Genomic DNA, 27,474 nt, shown 5'->3' with positions numbered 1-27,474 from the left:
TGGGAGGGCTTTAAGATAATGGACCCTGAAAAACTACATCCCCGAGGGTAGTCAAGATAGGAATATAGGTGAAAAAAGGAAGAAAAGAGGGGGAAGGAGACATTATACTGATACCTGAGATGAATTGCCACATTTTAGTACATGTTACCACCCTTCTGTTAACATGTGTGTGCCCAGTCACTCAGTCGTGTCCCACTCTGAGACCCAAGGACTGGAGCCTGGCGGGCTCCTCTGTCCATGGGATTTCCCAGGCAAGAATACTGGGGTGGGCTGCCATTTCCTCCTCCAGGGGATCTTTCCGACCCAGGGATCCAACCCGAATCTCCTACATTGGCAGGTAGATTATTTACCACTAAGCCACCGAAGAAGCCCCTCTGCTTATACACTACATGATTTCAATAGCACCATGACAGTCCCTTTAGACCATACAGGGTCAAAGAAGGAACTGAAAATGCAGGTCTTAGCATCTACCCAAAAACGAGGAAGAAGGTGATCTTCTTCCTTCCCCATTCTTTCTTCCACTATAAAAATGTACCACTCTGTTCTCAGAGCTACACTCCATTGCCTGCCTGCCTGCTTGTATCTCTCACAAGCGTCCGTGCTTACAAACCCACTCTTTAAGTATCACTTTGCCATATGCTGAATTCTTTCTGCACGGAAACAAAAGAAACTGAGCTTCAGTAACTCCCGACACGAGGTCAGTAGTGTTACTAAAAGGCAGTGGTTTCAAGTCTCCTCCTATGCAAGGGACTGTGGGTTCAAGTCCCAGCCTGGGGTGTGGCTGCGTTCAAGTATGCCATCAAAGACTGTGGTTTCACTGACATAATCCTCCATGTTCCACAGGTGTTTGCCCCTTTGGTTCAAGCTTTCACAGCTCCTCACGTCAAGAGAGGAGTCTGTTTTTCTACTCCCTTAATCTTGGCTTTCTCATAACTTGCTTTGGGAAATAAATTGTGGTGGCCATGATGCTGCACCTAAGCTGAGCCCAGTCCTTGGGAGACCGTCCACACTTTCTCTCTCTCTGAGTTCTGCTGGCTGCCATGTAGACCAGCAGGGGTTAGCTTGTTGGAGGATGAGAAATAATGAGAGGCAGAACTGAAGCATCCCAGCTGAGACTGCAGGATGCCTAAGAGCATGGATGAGAGCCCAGCCGTAAGCGTAAAGACTGCCAGCAGATGGCCCTCAGCTGACCAGAGATGCATGAATTGTCTCCTCTGAGAGTGGTTTCCTCTGCAGAAGAACTGCTCAGGGGACCTATCAGCTTTGAGCCATTGACTTTTGGTGTTATTTTATTAGGCAACAATAGTGGAAACAGAGATTCTAATATCACAGAATATGGACTGAAAAACTCTTTTTGGAAGCATGTACTCTGAGCAGCAGATACTGTTCTAAGCTCTCTACATATTATCATATTTGAGTCTTGTAACAATTACATTGTCCTTGTAACAATTACATTGTTATTCTCATTCTACTGACAGGATAAACCCCCTTTACTAGAGTATCAGAAACAATCCACTCAAGGGTTGCAATACGGAGTACAACAGAATGCGAGCCATGCAATTTCACATTAGGGCTGTTTTTGTGATCACTGACTTATCTTGCTCAAGGTCACAAAAATTGCTAATAGGAGATGTCTTTGTGTGACAGCACACAGATTACTGGACATCAACATGAAGGTTTCTGGTTAGCTAATATTAGCAAATGGGGGATTATACCTTAGAACCCACTGCTCTTGGCTTTTGACCTTAAATTGGTTAAAATGTATTATATCAAAATTCAGAATATTTCTCAATATTTATTGCTATTGATGCTTTTTACTGATAGGCTGTTAAACCAAACATAGTTTGATATTTCTAGGAAACACTGTGTTCACTTTCTCTATCTGCTATTTGTAAGTGAACCACAGAACTCCTAATTGAAAAGAGAAATTCTGTGGCAAAATATTAAAGCAGAACTTCTGAAACTCTGGTTATTCTTTTGTTTCACAGATGCCTGGAAAATTGCAGCATAGATTATAGTGAGAAGATTTAGTACTAGGGTTTTTAATATTCCATTTCACCATATTTTCAGGCTGTAGTTTTACAAAAATAGTAGTTCATGTCAATCTAGATTGCTCTGGTAATTGAAAAAGAAAGAAAACTGCAACTTAATTTGTTTCCCCAATGGCTGTATAAAAGCAGACATTCCATAATGATGTTAACCACAGGAGGTCATGGTGAAAGATAGCCCACTGGTATTTCGATTACCACAATGAGTTCGTACAGGCATCACTGATTAATGGTTATTATTGTATATCCACTCACAACTTCATTGAACTCCATTAGGAAAGTTTATAGCACAGTTGCGTCATTATAAGTAAAACGAACAGCCAGAAAACCCTGAAGAAAACATAGTTAAATGGTGGGTTAAACATTTTATTTAAATGGAAGAAATGGTTTAATATTAATTAGAGACATGAGTATTTTTAACTGCTCAAGCCTGGACTTTCTGCCACATGCACACAAGTTATGGCCACCTTTGCAACAAAATCAATATGAGGTCAGTTTCCATCTCCTGTCCATTCAAAAGACTGGGGAAAACAAATGTACTGTTTTCACCAAAGTCATCAAACTATAGATTGGCATCTTAGCCATCTTCCATAGAAATTATTGATTCCAGTGGCATTACAGCTGTTATTTTTCTTCTAAGTAAGTAACCAGCTGTTACTTTCACCCAAATCAAGTTATCTGTCAAACACTGATGTTGAACACAAAGATAATATGTCTCCCAGTCAAATCTGCAAAGCCTCTGACATTGAAGGAATTTACCTCAATGTCATAGGTGAAGCAGTTATGAAATTTTCATAATATATGAAACTCTGACAGCTAACATCATACTCAATGATGAAATACAAAGATTTTCTTTTTTAAATTTATTTTATTTTATTTTTTTAATTTTTTAACTTTACAATATTGTATTGGTATCAGAAACAAGGCAAGGATGCTCATTTCCACCACTTCTGTTCAACATTGTACTGGAAGTCCTAACCAGAGCAATAAGTCAAGAAAAAGAAGTAAAAGGCGTACCCATCATAATGGAAGACGTCAAATTCTCTCTTTGCAAATTACATGATCTCAAAGAAAATTTTAAGAATTTAACAGAAAATGTTAGAACTAATAAACCAGCTTGGTAAAGTTATAGGCTACAAAGTCGACATATAAGAATCTGTTGCATTTCTAACAATGAACTATACAAAAACCAAAAAATTTTAAGTCCTATTTACAACAGCACCAAAACATTAAAACACTTCGAAATAATCTTATCCAAGGAGGGGAAACACTTTATACTCAAAACTATAAAACACTTATGAAATAAAAGTTTTTCTTATATTTTAAAGAAAATTTAAAGAGATTTGAGATGTATTTTGTCATATATCCTTAAGTAGGTGAGTATTAAGAACACTCAAACCAGTCCATGCTAAAGGAACTCAGTCCTGAATATTCATTGGAATAACTGATGCTGAAGCTGAAACTCCAATACTTTGGCCACCTAATGCAAAGAGCTGACTTACTGGAAAAGACTCTGATGCTGGGAAAAGATTGAAGGCAGGAGGAGAAGGGGACAACAGAGGATGAGATGGTTGGATGGCATCATTGACTCGATGGACATGAGTTTGAGTAAACTCTGGGAGTTGGTGATGGACAGGGAGGCCTGGGGTGCTGCAGTCCATGGGGTTGCAAAAAGTCGGACATGACTGAGCGACTGAACTGAACTGAACCCCTCTACCATAGGATTATTTTCCCAAATTTTGAAACTTTCTGGGCTACTGTTTGCAATTTTAGAATTTGTTTTCAGATTTCAGGCAAGTTTCTTCAGCCTTTAGTTCTATGCCATTGCTTGTTTATGCCAGTTACAGTAAATCTATTTGCCTGCCACTTACTGAGCACGTGCTGTATGCCTGATATTGTGCTTGGCACCTTCTAGATTATCCTTCACAATCAGACTTCAGGATAAATATTTTCTTACCTTATCAAGCAACTTCAAAAAGTTTATTTATAATCAAATTATCTTACAGGATATTATTCTATTCCAACTATTTGAAAATGCACTTTTATTAATGACAACTAAACCCTAGGATCAAACTAGTAAAGTTGATAATACCTATTTACTGAATGTCTCCATAGTATGTCAGAACATTCATAACATGGAAAAGATCAAGATGCAAATAGTAATACAATAGGAAATACAATTTTGGTGCTTCTTATTTTACCAGTTATATGGGAGTGAATAGATAAGACAGTATTTGATATCTATTTCTACCCAAAAGCTGAAGAAGGGTATGGCAACCCACTCCAGTATTCTTGCCTGGAGAATCCCATGGACAGAGGAACCTGGTGGGCTACAGTCCATGTGGTCGCAAAGAGTCAGACACAACTGAAGCGACTTAGCATAGCATAGCATAGCATCTACCCAAAAGATATTTCTTCCCTTCTTCCTTCCTTATTAATAAAATAAGAATCTGATTTTGTTCAACTATTTACTTCAAAATGACAATAACCCTGTCCAAAATTTACAAACTAATGTGCTTTAATGAAAACTAATCATGGAAACGCTAGATCTCTCATATCTGATTAATCTAGGATGTGACACAATTTCGTTCAGTGGGATGTGAAGGAACATCAATTCTGAGGCTTCTTGGAAGGGATTTTTTATTTTTAATATAATTAAATTGGAATAGACAGCTGTACATTATTCTACCTTTCTGTAACAAGGGAACTATAGCACTATTGTATGATAACAGGATTACTGGAAAAGGGCCAAGACCAAGGCACTGCGAGGGCAGAAAGAAAACGTGGCACGTCCAAAGTTTCAGGTGGTCTTTTTGAACTGCTGAAATAATCACTTGTAAAGTTATACTACCTTAGTCTTTCTCAGTATATGACATTAAAATTTTAATTAAACTTATTTTGAGTTAAACGTTTTGCTACCAGTAGCTAATTTGCATCCTATTTGTTACAGTATGCAAATGCATGGAAACTACAGTGAAAGAAGTTCAGTTCAGTTCAGCGGCTCGGGCGTGTCCGACTCTGCGACCCCATGAACTACAGCCCTCCAGGCCTCCTGTCCATCACCAGCTCCTGGGGTTTACTCAAACTCTTGTCCATTGATCCATAATTTGTTCTATGTGTTCTCTTTTGGGGATTCTGAGACTAGCAGAACTTAATTTGGTTAATAAATTATTCATCCTCCCATTTATTTCTCAAATTCAAATTACAATCAATGAAGAACATAAAATACCTCAACTAGATTCAGATATTCCAAGTATATATGATTTATTTGCAACCACACCTTGAAAAATCAGATTATTTCTTTCTGAATTTACTCTGGCCATTATCTACAGTTCCATATCTCAATCAATGAAAATTATAAAAAAATGAACAAAAATCTAAAGAATATTTTGAACTTTACTAGACATGGAAGTAACTTCAGATTTACCTGATCAAGTAATTTCTTTAAAGAATATAGAAGAAAAATCAATTATAAATTTAATAATAAAAGAAAACCTGGAATGATTCAAAAGAGATGAAACTGGTTTGCAAATAATTTAGAAGGTGGCATGAAAGACCAGTTGTGAAAACTTATTAGGCCCTTAATAACCTGGCCCTTTTCTTTAACCTCTCCTCCCTGATCCCACACAATGTCTTGCCCTGGTCTCTCACCAGCAGTTTGCCTGAGGAACAAAATTTCTTCCCTTTTTCTCACTGGAGCCAGCATTTCATTCAGCTGAGATCTTTCTCTTGGATACAGCACCTTCTTCCTGGAACATTCATTTCCCAGATCTCAACTGACCAATCCCTGTTCCTTTTCCACTTCTCAGTCTAAACCTTTTTCTCCTGGAAGCTTTTCCTGACCCACTATAATCTGCTTAGGTGCCTTCCTATTTAGGATGCACCTGCTAGTTTTCCCATTACGGGACTAATTCTATTGTATTGAACTTGACTGTTTAATAGACTGTGAGCCCCAGAAGTATAAGGTTGTGTTTGACTTATTCACCATTTTATAGACAGCATCTAACACAGCACCTAGTACTTAGTGGAGACTTAATAAATACCTGTAGCTCAAATGAATAATTATTCTGAGTAATGATGTTGGCATTTTAGAGCTTATGGGAGGAGAAGTGATTACACATATTACAAATGGAATTCGAGGCTTTGAGAGGAAAACAAAACAAACTCAGACTCACTGGCAGATCATTGCAATGTTTTCAGGATGTGGAATCCTACAGAGTTGCAGACTTAGTTTTATAAACACCAAAGGCTATTAATTATATTTATTTTTAGCTTTCTGCTATATATGAGATATTATGGTAGATATTGTTTAAATAATGATGAACAAACCCCTGGCTTCTGTGCCTTCAAGGGCTGTTCAGTCTATGGAATAAATGTCTGAAGAAGGTGTTTTCTGTGGCACCTTAGAGAAGTATTTACTCTCATTTATCAGAGACTCTCTTCCACCAACCCATTTTTTTTCATCAACAACTTTTTCCAAGGAGTTTAAATTTAGATCCCCATGTAGAAGGAACTAGATTATTATGCTCATCTCTCCATGGCCTACCTCTCAGTTCAGTTCAATTCAGTTGCTCAGTCGTGTCCGACTCTTTGCAACCCCATGAATCGCAGCACGCCAGGCCTCCCTGTCCATCACCAACTCCTGGAGTTCACCCAAACCCACATCTATCTAGTCAGTGATGCCATCCAGCCATCTCATCCTCTGTCGTCCCCTTTTCCTCTTGCCCCCAATCCCTCCCAGCATCAGAGTCTTTTCCAATGAGTCAACTGTTTGCATGAGGTGGCCAAAGTACTGGAGTTTCAGTTTAGCAAACCTACATGGGTTCCATGTTGAACTGTTGACTTTGCAGCAGCTTTAAAAAGAGATCATAAAAGTGGAGAAGTGTATTGGACCCTTAATTAATGGGTGGTTCTTAGAACAATGTCAAGGTGATCAAATGTTCATAATAAAAATAGATTGATTGAAGAGGCGAAACAAAAATGTAATTTAACCTCTGTTGGTACAGCAAATATGCTGAATGTTCTTATGAAACTAACCTTGACCCCCGTGCTTGACATGTTTGATTACAGTGAATGTATCAGGCTTCTATACTTTATTGGTAAATAAATGCTATGTAAGGTTGACCTGAGTTAGAACTTCACAGATTAACGGCCATTTATACTATAAATACCAATTTTCAGCACAACTGAAGCAGCACAATAATGAATCATGGCTAATACAGGGGAAAGAATAAGAAATATTACCACATTATGAACCACAGTCCATTTTCTTGCTAGTGAAGCTTAAATCCTGCATTCATATTCAATATAGAGACTCAGCTCTTGATGTTCAGAATATTTTTGGGAAAACAGATCCTTTAACTGGGAACACATCAAGCAAAAACCCAAACAAACAAAAGATTCACATTTCGAAAATTGGACAACAAATCTAATTTTTCTGTTTTATTGTAACTAAAACCCTTTAGAAAATCTATTACAAAGACCATTTGTAATAGTAGAAATATATGCAACTCATTATTTTACTGTACTAACAAAATTCCTGTAATTAATATTAATGTTTAAGACTTTGTATTTTCAATAGCAATTTTTTTCTTGAAAATATTGTTTTCTATACGTATAGCCAAATAACTAAGTAGCTTCAGTTATGTTCAAATCTTTGAGACCCCATGGACTGTAGCCCTCCAGGCTCCTCTGTCCATGGGTTTCTCCAGGCAAGAATACTGGAGTGGGTTGCCATGCCCTCTTCCAGGGGATCTTCCCGACCCAGGAATCAAATCCATGTCTCTTATGTTTCCTGCATTGGCAGGCGGGTTCTTTACCACTAGGGCCACCTGGGAGCCCATCTTTATGTACATCTGTATGTATATAGTTTATTTATTCATACATGCACAAATTTATTTTTCCCCTTGGTTTAGGATTTTATTACCCTGACTCAGAATGTCTCGGAGAAGGAAATGGCAACCCACTCCAGTAGTCTTGCCTAGAGAATTCCGTGGACAGAGGAGCCTGGTGGGCTGCTGTCCATGGGAAGAGTCAGACACGACTGAAGTGACTTAGCATGCATGCATGCATTGGAGAAGGAAATGGCAACCCACTCCAGTATTCTTGCCTGGAGAATCCCAGGGACAGAGGAGCCTGGTGGGCTGCGCCTATGGGGTCGCATAGAGTCGGACATGACTGAAGCGACTTAGCAGCAGCAGCAGCAGTAGAATATCTAGTGATTTTAGATCAAACACCATTTTCTAATAACCTTTTTAGAGATTTCCAAGAGAAAAAAATAGACAACTAAAAAAGACCCATAGGTGATTTAGGTATTAGTGTTTATAGGTTAGGGCTTTAACTGAAGTTACCAAGCTTCCAAAACAAACAAAAAAACTTACAAGGAAAAAGGCTCAAATGATTGGGAAACATTAGATTGTAATATGAAGAGTTCTTGAGAGACCCTGGTATACCCTCTGGAACTTACGGTTGTACTTTAGTACAGACTAACTGAACAGATGTGGATGGTTTTTTTTGGTTGGTGAATTATGAATGCAGAAGCATGGATGGTGAAGTCTGCTAGTGTAGGCACATCACACAGGCCATCGTGGAGCACCTTTTACTCCCCTATTAGATTTTAGTAAGAACAGGTGGCTTGCCAAGTGTATGCCATTGTAGATAGCTGAACTCAAGCTGTCTGTAAGCAAACTGTCCCTGTTAAAGAGTGTTTGTTTTCATATGAAATTTCAGGAGCAATAACTACTGCACATAAAAGAAAGTTTAGCATGTATGTACATAGTTCATATCAGTTCAGTTCAGTTCAGTTGCTCAGTCGTGTCTGACTCTTTTCGACCCCATGAATCACAGCACACCAGGCCTCCCTGTCCATCACCAATTCCTGGACTTCACTCAGACTCATGTCCATCGAGTCAGTGATGCCATCCAGCCATCTCATCCTCTGTTGTCCCCTTCTCCTCCAGGCCCCAATCCCTCCCAACATCAGAGTCTTTTCCAATGAGTCAACTCTTCGCATGAGGTGGCCAAAGTACTGGAGTTTCAGCTTTAGCATCACTCCTTCCAAAAAAATCCCAGGGCTAATCTCCTTCAGAATGGACTGGTTGGATCTCCTTGCAGTCCAAGGGACTCTCAAGAGTCTTCTCCAACACCACAATTCAAAAGCATCAATTCTTTGGCACTCAGCTTTCTTCACAGTCCAACTCTCGCATCCATATATGACCACAGGAAAAACCATAGCCTTGACTAGACAGACCTTTGTTGGCAAAGTAATGTCTCTGCTTTTCAATATGCTATCTAGGTTGGTCATAACTTTTCTTCTAAGGAGTAAGCGTCTTTTAATTTCATGACTGTAGTCACCATCTTCAGTGATTTTGGAGCCCCCCAAAATAAAGTCTGACACTGTTTACACTGTTTCCCCATCTATTTCTCATGAAGTGATGGGACCAGATGTCATGATCTTCGTTTTCTGTATGTTGAGTTTTAAGCCAACCTTTTCACTCTCCTCTTTCACCTTCATCAAGAGGCTTTTTAGTTTCTCTTCACTTTCTGCCATAAGGGTGCACATCAGGAAAGCATAAAGAATTATTAAAGAATTTTTTTTTTTCTGAGCAGTAAGTCACAATGGGCTTAAAATAGTAAATCATGCTGTCTACAAGGAGATCAAACAAATCAGTCCTGAAGGAAATGAACCCTGAATAGTCATTGGAAGGTCTGTTGCTGAAGCTGAAGCTCCAATACTTTGGCCACCTGATGTGAAGAGCCAACTCACTGAAAAAGAGCCAAAAGATTGAAGGTAAAAGGAGAAGGGGGTAGCAGAGGATGCAATCGTTAGATAGCATCACTGACTCAATGCACATGAATATGAGCAAACTCCAGGGGACAGTGGAGGACAGAGGAGCCTAGTATGCAACAAGCCATAAACAGTCACAAAGAATCAGACATGGCTTAGAGACAGAACAACAACAGCAAAACTGAGCTGTCATTCAGGCTTCTTGCTCCATCTATAAAACACAGGCAGAGTAGATTTAGCATAATTCTTAAGAGCTTAAGGATTTTTTGGAATGAGAAGTGGTAAATAAACACAGACTTCAAGTCATCAGTTGCATTGAAAGTGAAAGTGAAGTCGCTCAGTGGTGTCTGACTCTTTGCAACCCCATGGATTGTAGCCCACAGAATTTTCCAGGCAAGAGTATTGGAGCGGGTTGCCATTTCCTTCTCTAGGGGATCTTCCTGACCGAGGGATCAAACCCGGGTCTCCTGCATTGCAGGCAGGGGCTTTACCTCTGAGCCACCAGTTGCATAAGCCCCTATCAAGAGAGTCTGCCTATCCTTTGAAGCTTGGAAGCCAGGCAGTGAGTTCTCCCCCTATGAAAGTCCTAGATAGTATCTTCTTCAATAGAAGGCTGTTTCATTACGCTGGATTGTCCGTCCATTTGTTTGTTTTTAGTACAGGCACCTTCATTATCTTAGCTATACTTCTACGGCAGTCCTTGCTGCTTCACCTGGCACTTTTATGTTATGAAGACGGCTGCTTTCTTTAAACCTCACACACCCATCTCTGCCAGCATTGAACTTTTCTTCTACAGTATCCTCACCTCTCTCTGCCTTGATGGCATTTAAGACAGTTAGAGCCTTGATCTGGACTAGGCTGAGGTTTAAGGAAATACCATGGTTGACTTGCTCTTCTGCCCAGACCACTAAAACTGTGTCCATATCATTAATGAGGCTGTTTTTCTTTCTTATCATTCCTGTGTTCACTAGAGACAACACTTTTAATTTCCTTCAAGAACATTTCCTTTGCACCCATTACTTGGCTGGCTCAAGAGGCCTAGCTTTTGGCCCATCTTGGCTTTTGACATACCTTCCTCACTAGGCTTAATCATGTCTAGCTTTTGTTTTAGACTAAGAGATATGCAACTATTGCTTTCACTTAAATAAAGGCTGCGGTAAGGTTAATTAGTTGGCCTAATTTCAATACTGTTACAGTTCAGGGAATAGGGAGGCCAGAGGACAGAGAGATGGAAAAGGGCCATTCGGAGAGGCAGTTGGAACACAGCATTCATAGATGAAGTTCACCGTCTTATTTGGATGAGCTTCACGACATCTCAAAACAATCACAACAGTGACAGCAAAGATCACTGATCACAGATCACCATAAAACATAATAAAAACTAGTATTTTTGAAATATTGTGACAGTTGACTAAATAGTGTGACAAATGCCAAACTGACACAGGAAGTGAGTAAATGCTTTTGGAAAAACCACACCTATACCTTGCTTCAGTTCAGTTCAGTCACTCAGTCGTGTTCAACTCTTTGCGACCCCATGAATCGCAGCATGCCAGGCCTCCCTGTCCATCACCAGCTCCCGGAGTTCACCCAAACTCATGTCCATTGAGACAGTGGTGCCATCCAACCATCTCATCCCCTGTCCTCCCCTTCTCCTCCTGCCCTCAATCTTTCCCAGCATCAGGGTCTTTTCAAATTAGTCAGCTCTTCATATCAGGTGGCCAAAGTATTTAGCTTTAGCATCAGTCCTTCCAATGAATATTCAGGACTGATTTCCTTTAGGATGGACTGGTTGGATCTCCTTGCAGTCCAAGGGACTCTCAAGAGTCTTCTCCAACACCACAGTTCAAAAGCATCAATTCTTCTGTGCTCAGCTTTCTTTATAGTCCAACTCTCACATCGATACATGACTCCTGGAAAAACCATAGCCTTGACTAAATGGACCTTTGTTGACAAAGTAATGTCTCTGCTTTTTAATATGTTGTCTAGGTTGGTCATAATTTTCCTTCCAGGGAATAAGCATCTTTTAATTTCATGGCTGAAATCACCATCTGCAGTGATTTTGGAGCCCCCCAAAATAAAGTCAGCCATTGTTTCCACTGTTTCCCCATCTATTTGCCATGAAATGATGGGACCAGATGCCATGATCATAGTATCCTTGCTTATTGTAGGATAATACACACAAACCTTCAATGTGTTAAACAAAGCAATCTCTGAAGAACAGTGAAGTGAAGCAAAATAAAACAGGTATGCTTCCACCTGTACTGCTTGACATGCTTTTCACAGCATTAATTTTATGAAACTGATATTTTAACATTAGAAATGGTAGATTTCTACTATACATTTCATGAAAATGTTAGGGAAATAATAGCCACCCTCTTATACACAACACACAATTACTGAAAATCATCCACTGCTCAGTACTCTCACTATTTTTAAAGAGAGAGGAAAAAGGGCAGTATGCCATTTTGCATAACCAGAGAATTTAATAATTATAATAATAATAAAATTCTCATATAAAGAACAAAATTAGCTGCACTTGCAAAAGGAGTGTAGAACCCATTAAAATTTGCTGGAGTAAGTGCTTCTTCTTTTTAATGAGCTGAAACATATTCTCTGTACAACCGGGTACATTCCTATCAGGAAAGGAAAGGGCCATTAAAGCTGAAGAGTCCAGAATATAGCAAAATCATGAATAGTATTAAACACTTAATAATGTCTTTATGCATATAGTGATTCTTCCTGACATCATCAGTAGATTTTAATGAAATGTAGGTAATTAACATAGCTGTAATTATTATTCTTATTTTTAAGTGAGAGTGCCCTTATTTATGGAGAAGGCAATGGCAACCCATTCCAGTACTCTTGACTGGGAAATCCCATGGACAGAGGAGCCTGGTAGGCTTCAGTCAACGATGTCACGAAGAGTCGGACACGACTGAACGACTTCACTTTCACTTTTCACTTTCATGCATTGGAGAAGGAAATGGCAACCCACTCCAGTGTCCTTGCCTGGAGAATCCCAGGGATGGGAGAGCCTGGTGGGCTGCTGTCTATAGGGTCGCACAGAGTCGGACACGACTGATGTGACTTAGCATCAGTAGCCCTTATTTAACACAAATCAGTTGTACAAAAATTTAAATATTAAAAATGTAATAATCACTGCTTTTATTTCTACAGTGCTGTTCTCTGTGTGTGCTCAGTTGCTCAGTCATGTCCAACTCATTGTGACCCCATGGACTTAGCTCACCAGGCTTCTCTGACCATGGAATGCTCCAAGCAAGAATACTGGAGTGGGTAGCCATTTCCTACTCCAGGGGATCTTCCCAATCCAGGGATCAAACCCAGGTGTCCTGAATTGCAGGCAATTTCTTTACTGTCTGAGCTACCAGAGAATCAGTTAAATCAAACTAAATAGCATAAGAACTCAGCATCAAAAAGTTATAAAGCAAAAAAATACACAAGAAAAAATGTGTACCACATGATTTTGAAGGGTCAGAGTAAGTTTTCAAGAAAGTCTCCTTTTTCAGTAGCTAACATTTTCTTTACTCTTAATTTAGTCTTCTTTAAGGTTATAAAAGAAAAATGGGATCATTAAACCTATAAGTAGGTACAATCACTTGATAAAATCAAATTTTAGCAGATGGCAACACTGGATGATTGAATAGCTTCCTGTATACTTTTTGTCTCAACTGTCTCAACTAAAAGAGTTCTGAAATTGATATATATATGTAATGTGTGAAGTGTGAAATAAAATGGTGTCTCCTATGTCAGGGGGCTTTACAATGGAGCTGGGAGACCATTAAGGAGATGATGGACCTTAGGCATATCCTTACCAAACAGAATCAAAAACTTTTTAACTGGGTTAAGCCACAAAGATGAGATGGCTGGATGGCATCACCGACTCAAGGGATATGAATTTGGGTAAACTCCAGGAGTTAGTGATGGACAGGGAGGTCTGGTGTGCTGTGATTCATGGGGTTGCAAAGAGTCAGACATGACTCAGGGACTGAGCTGCACTGAACTGAACTGAAGCCGCAAAGAGGCCTATGACTCTACAAAAACGCCTGCAACTTGTCACAGTAACAACTTTTACTTCCCTCTAGAGATAGCCTTAGCACTCAAGCTTTGCCAAAAGTAGCTTCTGCCTCGCCTGGAACTCCAAGTGAAAGTGAAAGTCACTCAGTCATATCCAATTCTTTGCGACTCCATGGACTATACAGTTCATGGAATTCTCCAGGCCAGGATACTGGAGTGGGTGGCCTTTCCCTTCTCCAGGGGATCTTCAGAATCTAAGGACTGAACCCAGATCTCCCGCATTGCTGGATTCTTTACCAACTGAGCTACCAGGAAAGCCCAAGAATACTGGAATGGGTAGCCTATCCCTTCTCCAGGGGATCTTCCTGACCCAGGAATTGAACTGGGGTCTCCTGCATTGCAGGCAGATTCTTTACCAGCTGAGCTATGAGGGAAGCCCTATTGTAATATAAACCTCCCACCTGTACCTTTAAAATCCTTTTTTATTCCCTGGTGGGGATACTACTTGGTTTATTACCCAAAGATTGTATGTGTCCTGAATTGCGGTTCTCAGATTCTGAATAAAGGCTTTTTGCTTGACTACTGTCACCTGTTTATTTAGATTGACAAATGCATTAATAATGGACGCTAAGGCAGTGTCTTAACTTTTGAAATTGGCAATCTTAGCAGTGGTGAAATAATTTTTTTATTTGTTTTTCTTTTTCATGCAAATGGAGAGCTCAGTTGACTGAAAGTAAAAACTGAAATTGTTTATATCCTGTGAATTACTTATAAAAAGGTCAGGAGACAAATATAACTTCTAATTCAGCAAATTACTTTCTAAATACCAGCTTCTTTATAAGCAAACAGATCAAGTTTTTGAGGACAAACTTATAAATTCCCCCAAAATGTGTTAAGTTGAGAAGTCATCTGATAAAATTTGAGAAGATGACGAAAGTCTCTGAACAATATAGATCTTAGGTTACCAAGAATTAGAACTGTAGGTGAATCTCATATAATGAAGGAGCAGCTGCATCCAAGTGGTTACAGATCAGCTTTTTTAAGGTTTCCTCTCTGATTGCTGCTGTTATTGGTAAACTCTCAGGAGCTTCACCATCCTTTTTAACACTATAGACCAAGAAAAATAGACATTTCCTTTGGTAGTCAGTCCCATGTAGAACTGGAGATAGGTTAAGACTTAGAGAGTCAGGGAGTAAGAGAAGGAACATGAGTTACAATATACAAATCTGAATAGCCTGGATTCAGTTCAGTTCAGTCGGTCAGTCATGTCCAACTCTTTGCAACCCCATGAATTGCATGGGGTCCATGCAATTCATGGACAGGGGTCCTCCCTGTCCATCACCAGCTCCCGAAGTTCACTCAGACTCATGTCCATCAAGTCGGTGATGCCATCCAGCCATCTCATCCTCTGTCGTCCCCTTCTCCTCCTGCCCCCAATCCCTCCCAGCATCAGAGTCTTTTCCAATGAGTCAACTCTTCGGATAAGGTGGCCAAAGTACTGGAGTTTCAGCTTTAGCATCATGCCTTCCAAAGAAATCCCAGGGCTAATCTCCTTCAGAATGGACTGGTTGGATCTCCTTGCAGTCCAAGGGACTCTCAAGAGTCTTCTCCAACACCACAGTTCAAAAGCATCAATTCTTCAGTGCTCAGCTTTCTTCACAGTCCAACTCTCACATCCATACATGACCACTGGAAAAACCATAGCCTTGACTAGATGGACCTTTGTTGGCAAGTGATATCTCTGCTTTTTGATATGCTATTTAGGTTGGTCATAACTTTACTTCTAAGGAGTAAGCATCTTAATTTCATGGCTGCAGTCACCATCTGCAGTGAGATTAGGAAGCAACAGTTAGAACTGGACATGGAACAACAGACTGGTTCCAAATAGGAAAAGGAGTAGGTCAAGGCTGTATATTGTCACCCTGCTTATTTAACTTCTATGCAGAATACATCATGAGAAACGCTGGGCTGGAAGAAGCACAAGCTGGAATCAAGATTGCCAGGAGAAATATCAATAATCTCAGATATGCAGATCACACCACCCTTATGGCAGAAAGTGAAGAGGAACTAAAAAGCCTCTTGACGAAAGTGAAAGTGGAGAGTGAAAAAGTTCAACATTCAGAAAACAAAGATCATGGCATCTGGTTCCATCACTTCATGGGAAATAGATGGGGAAACAGTGGAAACAGTGTCAGACTTTATTTTTTCGGCTCCAAAATAGCCTGGATTAGAAGGGGTGTTTTAGAGTTTTTCAGAGTTTGTGAAAGTGCAATAAACTTAGTGTTTATGTTTCCCTAAATTTCACATGGTGGAAATCCTATATCTAATGTGATGGGATTTGGAAGTAGGCTTTCTGGAAGGTAATTAGGTCATGAGAGTGGAGCACTTGTGAATAGGATTGGTGCACTTATAAGAAAAGGCCAGAGAGTTAAGAGACACCTCACTCTCTCTGCCCTGTTCAGATACAAGGAGAAGTTGGTTATCTTTAAACCAGGAAGCAGGTCCTCACCAGACATCGGCTATGCCAGAACTTTGATCGTAGACTTTCCAGCCTCCAGAGCTGTGAGAAATAAATGTTTGTCTTTAAGTCCCCAGTTTATGGAGATTTCTTACAGCAGCACAAGAAGTCTAAAACTAAGACAGACATGTCTAAAACACTACCAATATTTTAGGTTTCCAATATGTTAATAATGGAGAAATCCAAATAAAATTATAAAAGTTGAATTATAAAGAATGTCTTTTTAAATGTGAAAAGATTTATACTTTAACATATTGATATGATAACTTTCTATATAGTATCTTTAGTTATGTCATTAATAATTTTAATTTTGTTGGAAATATGAGTCTTGGGGGAAAATGACCTTTTCCCTTGTCTTGGGGAGGTCCTGAATTATTTCACAGAATTTCTGTCACATTGTGATCAAATCTTATATACCAAAAAAAAAAAAGTTTCACTGGGTTCCTTAAAGGCTTTCTGCCATGAGGCAAATTCTCTGTTTCATAGTAATCACATGTGAACACTTTCTCCTGTAGTCAGACTTTAAATTTTCTACTGAATCATAGGCTCATTCCTTTTTCCTGTTTCCTTATTACCTGTATTTGGCTTTCTGGCAGAGAAAATTTCAAGCAGCAAACCTTGCCTAATATCATGCATTAACCACATTTTTCTACAGCTAAATCCTTTGATTGTGTGGATCACAACAAACTGTGTGAGATGGGCCAGACCACCTTACCAGCCTCCTGAGAAGCCTGTATGCAGGTCAAGAAGCAACAGTTAAAAGTTAAATCTAGACATGGAACTGAAAGGTTGCTGCTGAACCACGAAAAGATGCCAGGATTCTTGGTCTCTGGAGGAGAAGAATTCAATCCGGGGCCAGAGACGAGGCTTGATTGCTCAGAACTTTTGTGTAATAAAGTTTTATTAAAATATAAAGGAGATAGAGAAAGCTTCTGGCATAGGCATCAGAAGTGGGCAGAAAGAGTAACCCCTTGCTAGTGTTAGCAGTAGAGTTATATATTCTCCAATGAATCAAAAGAATGTATGGAGGTTGGGCTTCCCTCATAGCTCAGTTGGTAAAGAATCTGCCTGCAATGCTGGAGACCTGGGTTCGATTCCTGGGTCAGGAAGATCCCCTGGAGAAGGGAATGGCAATCCACTCCAGTATTATTGCCTGGAAAATCCCATGGACAGGGTAGCCTTACAGGCTACAGACAAGGGGTTGCATGAGTCAGACACAATTTAGCAACTAAACCACCACCACCAGACCTACTCCCATAATTTACATTTTAAGATAACAGGATTAGGCAGAAGGTTTCATCCAGAGACTGTCCTCAGGTAGGATACACTATTGTTATATAATCCTAAGGAATGTAGAGGGGAAAAAAAAGTTTGTCCTTTCTTCCTCCTTGAGAATTCCAGACTCCTTTCTCCTTGGGGACCCCTAGACTTCTTATCAACCTGCCTAGGAAATGACTCTTTCAGAACAATGGACTAGTTCCAAATTGGGAAAGAAGTACGTCAAGGCTGTGTATTGTTACCGTGCTTATTTAACTTACATGCAGAGTACATAATGTGAAATGCTGGGCTGGATGAAGCACAAGCTGGAATCCAGACTGCAGGGAGTAATATCAACCATCTCAGATTCAAAGATGACATCACCCTTATGGCAGAAAGCAAAGAAGAACTAAAGAGCCTCTTGATGAAAGTGAAAGAGGAGAGTGAAAAAGCTGGCTTAAAACTCAACATTCAAAAGACTAAGATCATGACATCCGGTCCTATCACTACATGACAAATAGATGGGGAAACAATAGAAACACTGACAGGCTTTATTTTCTTGGGCTCCAAAATCACTGCAGACGATGACTGCAGCCATGAAATTTAAAGATGCTTGCTTCTCGGAAGAAAAGCTATGACAAACCTAGACAGAGTATAAAACACATAGACATTATTTTGCCAACAAAGGTCTACATAGTCAAAGCTATGGTTTTTCTAGTAGTCATGTATGGATGTGAGAGTTGGAACATAAAGAAGGCTAAGAGCCAAAGAACTATGCTTTTGAACTGTGGTGTTGGAAAAGACTCTTGAGAGTACCTTGTACTGCAAGGAGATAAAACCAGTTAATCCTAAAGGAAACCAATCCTGAACATTCATTGAAAGGACTGATGTTGAAGCTTCAATACTTTGGCCACCTGAGGTGAAGAGCCAACTCATTGGAAAAGACCCTGGGTAAGACAGAAAGCAAGAGAAGGGGACAACAGAGGACCAGATGGTTGGATGGCATAATCGACTCAATGGACATGAGTTTGAGCAAGCTCTGGGAGATAGTGAAGGACAGGGAAGCCTGAAGTGCTGCAGTCCATGAGGTCACAAAGAGTCAGACGTGACTGAGCAACTGAGCAACAAAATTCAAAGACATATATAGTAAGAGTAAGGTCATTCCTTTAAAAGAAGCAGGATAGCAAATGAGATCTCCTTGGTGTTTTAAAATTAACTGTTAGGTGCTAATACTTTGAAGATTTGCACTTTTGGAATTTATTTTCCCCATTTTTTTTTGTAGAAAAATTCCCTATACCCCTATTAGTTCAGTTCAGTTCAGTCTCTCAGTCGTATCCAACTCTTTGCAACCCCACAAACCGCAGCATGCCAGGCCTCCCTGTCCATCACCAACTCCCAGAGTCTACCCAAACTCATGTCCATTGAGTCGATGATGCCATCCAGCCCTCTCATCCTCTGTCATCCCCTTCTCCTCCTGCCTTCAATCTTTCCCAGCATCAGAGTCTTTTCAAATGAGTCAACTCTTCGCATGAGGTGGCCAAAGTACTGGAGTTTCAGCTTCATCAGTCCTTCCAATGAATATTTAGGACTGATTTCCTTTAGGATGGACTGGTAGGCTCTTCTTAACAGTCCAAGGGACTCTCAAGAGTCTTCTCCAACACCACAGCTCAAAAGCATCAATTCTTTTAATACCCCTATTAACAGGTATGCAATTATTATATTAGTGTTCAAATTTATACCTATACCAGGCTATACTAATTTTGGGCAAATTTCTGCCGACAAGTCCTGCTACCTAAGTTGCTATATTTACTACTTATTTTTTTCCATCCTGGACCAAATTACAGATATTTAGGGATTAAACATATCATTGGCTAGTAACTTACCACCTGAGTAGATACTGAATTCAGTAGTCACTGAATTAAATATTCAGTGACCAAGGCTGCTGGCATTGGGTCCAGAAGCTGATCTAATTTAGAGATTATTGATCTAGAATAGGGATGAATTGACTTCTGAGCAATTAAAAAGGATGAGGGAACAGGACCTATTATGAAGCAGAGGAGCGATAAAGGAAGGAGAACCAGCCAGAAGAGCCACAGACCCATCCAGGCCCTGAACGTCAGCACAGCTTCTGACAGTTTTCTGTGTTCACTTGAGTGTATTTTATCAGTGAAATGCTGCTTTTGTCTTGAGGTGACTTGAATCTGGGTCAGTCCTATCTTTTACAGAAATTTGACTAAATCACTGTCAGTTCTTAGCTTTTGCTCTGTTGACTAAAACAACATTTCGAGAATGATCTGCAGGGGCAAATCAGATGAGTCTTTTTTTCTCCACCTCATTTTAGGGCCAGTATTACTTGGAGGACGTATTTAGAAACAGTCAATTTATATTTGATATCAAGTCGTTGATGATTTAGCAACTTTAACTTCAGTGAAGTGACTGAAAGATTCAGCAGCTGTGACAAGGAGATTTAAGTGTCAATGGGTGCCCAATATATTATTTTATAAAGAAGAAATGAAAAATGATGGATGTAATTGGCAAGTTAATGGCCTGCCAGAAGCCATCCTATTTAGGCAGCTCTAGACCCAGACATAAGCACCTTGGGTGGAACTACACAAGGAACTCAGTGCAAGCAGATTCTAGCTTATCGTTGTCAGTAACTTACAAGGGCATACTGGGTGCCAAGCACTGTGCTAGGTGTTAAGCACTCATGGGAGGAAACAGAAAACCATGCTACCTACAAAGAATGAGCACATTTTCTGTTTAGGAATTTGTTTTCACAGCAAATCCATTACAATACTTAAAATCATCACTGAGCTTCTTTTAGTTGATAAAGATTGTATTAAAAAACAACGTTTTACATGGCAAAGCTAACGTAGGAAATCACTTATAGTCAATCATTTGTTCACAAGAATTAGTGGAATTAGGTCGGTGCATTATGAACCAAGGAAATAGTACTATTGGTAAAATTTTAGGCATCAGAAACAGCACTGAGGAAATATTTATGGCAGAAACCTCACTGAGGCTCTACAGATGAAAAAGTAGAAAAGAACTCTTTTTTATTTCTTTCCTTTTGAAATAAAATAAATCTGGATTTGTTGTAGACAGTGAAAAAGTGCAGTGCCTCTGTGGAGAGTTCCAGAAAGGAAATGACATGAGGGTAATGCACCACTGGGCAAAGGGGAGGGGTGAGATGAAATAGGAATTTAGAGAAATAAGTCCTGAAAATGAATAATGCGGTGAGAAGTCAGAAGAGGAATGCTGGAAATCTGAAAGATGCTCTAGCCTCATTTGATAAGACTATGATTCCACAGCCTGTTAGGTTGACCACACTTCTCTAAATTGTGTTTCTTCATAAAAATCCACATGTTGACTCTAGGCACCACTGAAGCAAGGCAGCTCCTAATGTAGAGAATTAAAAACCACCAAGTACAGCCATCCAGTGTTTTTTACTCTGTGGTAGGTCTAGGGTGAAACAGTATTTCTGAATGTGAGAAATTTAAATTCAAGAATAACATCACAATATTACCAATTGCCTTACAGTGAAATGAAACCAAGGATGGAAACTAACATTTACTAAAAAAAAATAAAAAATAAAAAAAGCTGCTTCTGGAAGAAATCAGGCTTTATGCATAATTTAATTGTCAGATTAGCATTTTAGGGACTAACTGGCTTTGAAACTACTTTGATTTCAGAAAGGCACCTTGTTGAACTCTTGCCTCATCTGATATAGCAAACATTAACTTAAGGAGAGTGAAAAGAATGGTAGCATTTTATGAATATGGAAAGCAATATAAATGCTGAATGACAATAATGCCATCCCTGCATGACATCTGCTGAATTTTCGTTTGGAAAAGTTCTGCCTCTATGCTAGATAACTCTTTCGTCTCTTCTGCATTAAATAAGTGAAATGAAAGTATATCAAGAGGCAGGAAATGGATAAACACAGGAAAAGTTTAAGCTCTGTTTGAATGTTCAGTATTCGAATTAATTGCTAAAAGTGTTTTCAACTGGAAAGCTGTAAGAACAGCATGCTAGTACCAAGCCAAATAAACATGCCAGAAAGAAGAGTATAAATATGGGGGGAAAAGTCATGACACAAAAGACAGATGTCTAAATAAACAACCATGGAGTTCAAGACTGCAACCTAATTAGACCCTGAACTCACCTGCCCCCAAGGACACATGAGTCTGCAGCTACAGAAGCAACAATTTCCTCCTAAAAAAACAAAACCTGAAGGCTGGCTGAATGACAACGCCACATTGGATAAACAAAAGACAAACCACATCAAATCAGGGTAAGAGAGACTGGAACACAATCCCGCTGTAAACCACATCCCTGGTTGACACCACCCACGGCAAAGAGAAAATCCAAAACCAGGACTTTCTCTGAGGCGCAAAGGGTTTGAACCCTACATGGGGCACCTCGATTTTTTTTTTTTTTTAAGATTTGCATGAGAAAAACAAGCGCCCAAAACATCTAACTTTGAAAACCAACAGGTCTTGAGTCCGGAGACCCGCTCGTAATAATACGAAAAACAAAAAGCTCATGCAACTCACCTACAACAAGGGCCAGCAGAGGCTGGCGAATGGCATCCAGACAGCAAGCAAAGGGGCTCACCTGCTTATATGCCATCCGCCCAAGGGCCTGGCACCTAACAGAATGCATTCGTCTAGGGGTTCTTCCTGTATATAAATAACTGTTTCCTCACCTCTGCATTAAGAAAAGAAATGAAAGTATCTATTTTAAAAATAGGCAGCTATGTTGTTTGTTGGTTGGTTTTGTTTTATTTTGTTTTTTTAATCTATGATTCTACCAGAATCACCAAGGTGATCCTTGAATTCTGCTAAAGGTCAAAATAAAGTGCCTGCCAAATCACGATTGTTCCCAACACCTGGGAAAGGAGAGCAGCCCTAGGTTTAAGGCTTTCCTATTGGAAACAAAAGGACTGTGGAAGGCATAAAGTAAAAGCTAAAACTGTTAAGTTCAGTAGGAGAATATTGGGTACATGAGGGGGAGATTAGTCCTTCCTTCCTTCATCAAGGAAACTGATTCAAATTAACTTAAGCAGGAGAAGGGGATGATGTATTTGGCTCAGTAACTGGAAACCTCAAAGGAGTAAGTGGGCTTGGGACAGGGCTGAATCTCAGTATTAAAACTACATGATCGGATTTCTTAGCCATACAGCAAATTCCCCTTGGCTATGTATTTTACATATGGTAATGTAAGTTTCCATGATACTCTTTCAAAGGGAGGGGATGTGTGTATACCTATGGCTGATTCAGGTTGAGGTTTGACAGAAAACAACAAAATTCTGTAAAGCAATTATCCTTCAGTAAAAAAATAAATTAAAAAAAGTTTACTCTATATTAAAAAAACTGTTGGTTAAAAAAAAAAGAAACAAAAACTATATGATCGGGAATCTCTTTCTCCATCTTTTAACTCTACTCTCATCCACATTGGCTACATTCTCAGCAGCAATAAATACAGCCACCATCAGACAGACTGAATTATATTTCAAGCTAGAAAATGCAGTGAAATGGAATGTCTCTTCTAGAAGTTTTCTCAAAGGATCAAGAAGGGCCACAGGGCCTGGCTTGTGTCCTGTGCCGCCCCTAAACCAGAGTGTAGAGAATGAGGAATCTGATTGGTGGATCTGGGAAATGTTTCCATCTGTATGTGTGGAGTGTGCCAGCATATACAGGTTACATACAAGCCTAACACAAAGAGGGGTTCTTCCGAAGAAAGAGGACAAAGGAAGAGGAGCAAGAATGCCTGATGGATAGATAGGGATAATGGGCATCACAGTTCACTACAGCTTCTTAGTGTGGTGTGTGAGGGGATAGCCTGGACATCACCTGGGATTTCCAGTATAAAGAATTGCCAGGCCTATCCTGTTGCTGCTGCTGCTGCTAAGTCACTTCAGTCATGTCCAACTCTGTGCGACCCCATAGACGGCAGCCCAGCAGGCTCCGCCGTCCCTGGGATTCTCCAGGCAAGAACACTGGAGTGGGTTGCCATTTCCTCCTCCAATGCATGAAAGTGAAAGTGAAGCTGCTCAGTCGTGTTCGACTCTTAGCGACCCCATGGACTGCAGCCCACCAGGCTCCTCCATCCATGCGATTTTCCAGGCAAAAGTACTGGAGTGGGTTGCCATTGTCTTCTCCCAGGCCTATCCTAGACCTACTAAATGAGAATTTGCAATCAAAACTCTCCCCAGGTGATCTGTGTGCATGATAGATTTTTTTTTTTAAATCACCTACTGACACTTCTGGAGAGGACTACTTCCATAACTAATCTCTCCATCTGCACTTTCTGCCAGTTTATGTTACTTATCTTTTTCCTACTCACATCCTCAGGTTTCTAGGCTCAACTTAGTGGCCGATGGGTAGCAACATGTCTGATACTTTGCTCTGAGGCTCTCATACGTCACAATAGAAATAATCCAAATGCAAAGTGACAGTTGTTGTTCAGCTACTAACTTACGTTCAACCCTTCGCAACCCCATGGACTGCAGCTCTCCAGGCTTGCAGATCCTTCAAAGTGAGAGTAGGTGACAAGATTTTCTCACAGAATTTTAATGCCTATCAATTCTCTTCCCTAAATAAATTTTAACTCTGTATCCCATTTTATCCTTTAATGGTTTTTTATTTTAGATTATCTTATAGTTAGATTATTTTATAGTTTATGCAGACATAACTCTAGAAGAATCAGTGGATATTATTTTAGTCACAGTCCTTGCTCAGACTTTGTGCAAGTCACTTGATGGGCAGTTGTTTCCTCTGCTATTGTCTGGATCATCCCAAATACTCAGACAAGGGATGTCAAAACCATTCACTGCTCTTTTCTGCTGTGTCTTTGTTGCTATGCTGCTGTGCCTGCTCTGTGTTAATGTGACATTACCGTCAGAAAGTTTTCGTCTGGGTCATCACTAGTAGTTGTACTGCATTTTTCCATGGCAGCTCACAAAATGCCCTGGAGTGTCTTGTTATTCAGTTGTGATCAAACGGCTAAAGTGACTTTGGCTTTTCTTATGGTGCAATTTACCAAGATACATGGATAGTTTTGCAGAACCAAGTCTGTGTGGCTAAAACTGCCTGAAACGTGACATTCATTTGTCCCTCAATATAAATAAATAGTAAATGGATAAAGACTAATTTGGTTTACTTCTAAGGTTTTTCTTCTATTAATGACCAATATCTTTGCTTTCTGACTCCTGTTTTCTTGAAGCCATTTTGCTAAATTATGCCATTCTTGGAAACAAAAGTCAGCCTATTTCCCCAAAAATGTTTACCTCTTTTTATTTATTAGTAAAATGAGGGAAATAAACATTTAACTTGGAAATTCACATTTATTTATAATTAGTTACCTCTACTTTTCTGAGATTCAGATCACTGCAAGGCAACCACAAATAAATCACTTGGAAATGATCACTCTTTTTGGAGTATGTTGAAATGGGGCACAGCATGAAGACTGGGCAGACATACACACAAAGTCATGAAATGACTGTGTCACCTCTGCTGAGAAGTCATTTATCCTTTAAAGTGGGGAGAAATAGCAGGTGTAGTAGACAAGCACTGTACATATCATTCTCAGTAAAATTCCTTATTAGACTTCGGAATGCTGATCAGCCATCATTTTAATTTTATTGTAAAAAATGTAAACAGTACTGTATGTGAGTACATATCATAATCTGAATCGTTCTTTAATCTGGGTTCAAGAGAAGCAGTAAGAAAGAGAATCTTAAGTACTTGGCATAAGTTAGGCAGGTGAAGTGAGAAAAATGTGACTAAGATAATAGTTGTCTTAAATATTAAGTAATCTAGCAAAATTCTTTTCAATACGTACCCATGTTATTAGTGTTAACAAAGAAAGAATAGAAGGGCACGATGTGACTTTTCAGTCTATCTACTCTTATTGCTCATGGCTCATGGAAGTTCCCTAAAAGGAAAAATGCAATTTCCCTTAAATTGCTGGAGAAGGCAATGGCACCCCACTCCAGCACTCTTGCCTGGAAAATCCCATGGATGGAGGGGCCTGGTGGGCTGCAGTCCATGGGGTCGCTAAGAGTCGGACATGACTGAAGTGACTTAGCAGCAGCAGCAGAAGCTTAGGCTTTTTTTTTTTTTCTTTTAAGTAGTTCAGTCATCTTTGATATTTTCTTTACTGTTGGTCATATAAAAATCATTAATTTTATTTTTTACTTTTTCAACATAAAAGTACATTAAAGTAGGAGAATTGAACATATTTTAAGTAACTTTGCTATACTGAGTCATAAAATTTATATATATATATATATATATATATATATATAATATGCTGGGTCTTATTTGTATTTTGGCCCTGAACCCTGACCTTAAGTCAGTCAATTCAGTCGCTCAGTGGTGTCCAACTCTTTGGGACCCCATGGACCTTTGTACCTTAGGGAAATCAAATTTAGAGGTTATTAAATTTCTTAGGCTTTTAGAATGTACTGAGCTTTATGGAATTTTACTAGAAACTTCTGAACTCCTATAGGTAGTCCTATGCAATGAGTCTTTGTCAGAATAGGTCTTTGCATACATCTCAGGAGCACATTGCCCACTATGGTAGCCACGTGAGACCATTAAGCATTTGAAATTTAGCTAGTTTAAAATGAAATATGTTGTGAATGTAAAAGAAACACACTGGATTTTGAAGGCTTAATTTGAAAGAAAAATAAAGTGAAATACCTTGTTAAGTTTTATATTGTTTATATATTTAAAAGATAATATTTTGGATATATTAGGTAAATATTTATTATTAAACATAATTTCAACAGTTTCTTTTCACAATTTACATATGGCTACTAAAGAATTTTAAATTATGTATGTGGTCCTCATTTGTGGCTCATATATTTCTATTGCAGTGCTGATCTACATTCTTTGTTTCTGAAAAGGATTTAACTTGTTACTCAGTTGCTTAATAATACTTAAATTCTTAGTTGGTTAACAAGGTATTTTTATCTTCAGTATTTCTCATGACAATTGAGACAGAAGGACATATAATATTCATCTTTAATGTAGCTTGAGATTCAGTTTAGTTCAGTTCAGTCACTCAGTGGTGCCCAACTCTTTGCGACCACATGAACCGCAGCACTCAGGACTCCCTGTCCGACAACAATTCCCAGAGTTTACCCAAACTCATGTCCATAGTGTCAGTGATGCCATCCAGCCATCTAATCCTCTGTCGTCCCCTTCTCCTCCTGCCCCCAATCCCTCCCAGCATAAGGGTCTTTTCCAATGAGTCAACTCTTCACATGAGGTGGCCAAAGAATTGGAGTTTCAGCTTCAGCATCAGTCCTTCCAATGAACACCCAGGACTGATCTCCTTTAGGATGGACTGGTTGGATCTCCTTGCAGTCCAAGGGACTCTCAAGAGTTCTCCAACAACACAGTTCAAAAGCATCAATTCTTCGGCACTCAGCTTCCTTCATAGTCCAACTCTCACATCCATACATGACCACTGGAGAAACCATAGCCTTGAGTAGACGGACCTTTGCTGGCAAAGTAATAGTCTCTGCTTTTGAATATGCCATCTAGGTTGGTCATAACTTTCCTTCCAAGGAGTAAGCGTCTTTTAATTTCATGGCTGCACTCACCATCTGCAGTGATTTTGGAGCCCCCAAAAATAAAGTCTGACACTGTTTTCACTGTTTCCCCATCTATTTGACATAAAATGATGGGACCAGATGCCATGATCTTCGTTTTATGAATGTTGAGCTTTAAGCCAGCCTTTTCACTCTCCTCTTTCACTTTCATTAAGAGACTTTTTAGTTCCTCTTCACTTTCTGCCATAAGGGTGGTGTCATCTGC

The 27,474-nt window shown here is 39.5% G+C and overlaps 1 long non-coding RNA gene across 2 annotated transcripts in view; it reads right to left on the bottom strand.

Annotated features, from left to right (window-relative positions):
• Positions 1 to 22,463, bottom strand: part of LOC147370037 (uncharacterized) — a 163,196-nt gene extending 140,733 nt beyond the window's left edge. The window contains exon 1 of one of the 2 annotated variants that reach the window (XR_015168342.1): positions 22,201 to 22,463. This is a non-coding gene — a long non-coding RNA (uncharacterized LOC147370037). The remainder of the gene's footprint in view (positions 1 to 22,200) is intronic. The other variant, XR_015168343.1, reaches the window with a different exon arrangement.
• Positions 22,464 to 27,474: the final 5,011 nt, after the last annotated feature.

The sequence above is a fragment of the Bos grunniens genome, chromosome 7 (genome assembly GCF_055505025.1).
Source record: "Bos grunniens cultivar Pamir isolate PY7600 chromosome 7, Bosgru_T2T1.0, whole genome shotgun sequence".
NCBI classification, from domain to species: domain Eukaryota; kingdom Metazoa; phylum Chordata; class Mammalia; order Artiodactyla; family Bovidae; genus Bos; species Bos grunniens.
Note: the sequence above shows the minus strand (reverse complement) of the source record. Positions and strands in the feature narration are given on the sequence as shown.